Source organism: Tupaia chinensis, unplaced genomic scaffold (assembly GCF_000334495.1).
Source record: "Tupaia chinensis unplaced genomic scaffold, TupChi_1.0 Scaffold139234_1, whole genome shotgun sequence".
NCBI lineage: Eukaryota > Metazoa > Chordata > Mammalia > Scandentia > Tupaiidae > Tupaia > Tupaia belangeri.
The window spans coordinates 434,656-436,115 of record NW_006199123.1 but is presented as its reverse complement, the minus strand read 5'-3'; positions in this window follow the sequence as shown (position 1 = coordinate 436,115).

The following is a 1,460-nucleotide window of genomic DNA, read 5'->3' as shown; positions in this document are numbered from 1 at the left end:
CACCAGGTCCGAGACTTGACCCACGGTCGACTACATGGGAGTCCAGCAACATAGCCATTACGTCAGTTGCTGGTCCCTCTTTTTTTTCTTAATTACTCTCACCAAAGATTTGCCTTTTGAATTATACCCTTTTTATTTTTAAATAATATTTTTATTACATTCAAGTTTAACCATAACTATTGTCAGCATCCTTGCCAAGTATGACTGCTTGGACTTCCTTTCATATGGATAAAATATATACCTTACATTTAAAGGAAGTGGGTACTCACAAGGAACTTCAGTAAAAATAAAACTCCTAGCTTGAACTATCTCCTTTTAGTATTATTATTTTTATTTTAATTTATTATATACATGCAATTACTGTACATGACTACGGCTTATAAAATGAATTTACCCAACATGAACATACTTCCTACCAGTGCAGCTGAAGATATCATACACGTTATCAACAGATAATCCTCCATTTTTGTGTCCCTCAAATATCTTGCCTCTATTTTTCTCTTTCATTCCTTTCCTCTCACTCTCTCCCATCTCCCACCCTCTTTCCACGTTTTCGCCAGTGTTCATAACTGTTTTCCATGCTTCTGTATCCTCTAAATTTTACATTTCTGCCATAGAGTATGGATAGTCAGTATATATTAAGTGGAGACATACAATGTCTCTCTTTCATAGCCTGGCTTGCTTCACTTAGAAGTAAGTCTTCCATATTTGTACACTTCCCACCAAATGCCAGGGTTTTTTTTTTTGTTTTTTTTTGATTTTGTTTTTGTTTTTTTTTTTTTTTGGCTAAGTAGTATTCCATGGTGTATATGTTCCACAATTTTTCAATTAATTCATATGTCCATGGACATTTGGGTTGGTTGCATGCCTTAGCAATTGCAAATAATGCCATAATAAACATAGATGGACAAACATTTTTTTGACTGAGCATCTTCCTGTCCTTTGGGTAGATGCCCAGGAGTCAAATTATTGGATAATATTGTAGTTCTATTTGTAGGTCTTTGAGAAATATCCATATTGTTCTCTATAGTGGCTGTACTAATTTATATTCCCACTGACAGTGTAGGAGATTTCCCCTTTCGCCATGACCTCATTAGCACATACCATGTTTTGTTCTTTTATTTTTAGTCATTCTGACTGAGTTAGGTGGTATCTCATTGGGTTTTGATTTGCATCTACCTTATGATAAGGGATGTTGAGCATTTTTTTTACAGTGTATTACATTGCTTTTTCAAAAAGGAATGCCATGCATGTCAGTCAATACAGAGACATTAATCTCCCCACTTCATCATTCAATATCTTTTGAATGTTTATCCCAATTATTATTATTATTGTAATTATTATTTTTTAAACAACCAATCACTATTTCTCATTTTGTTTGTAAAAAGACTTTACCCATCATGAAATACTTCTCAGACCAACCAGTTGTGAATACTATACATGTCATCATCAATAGGTAA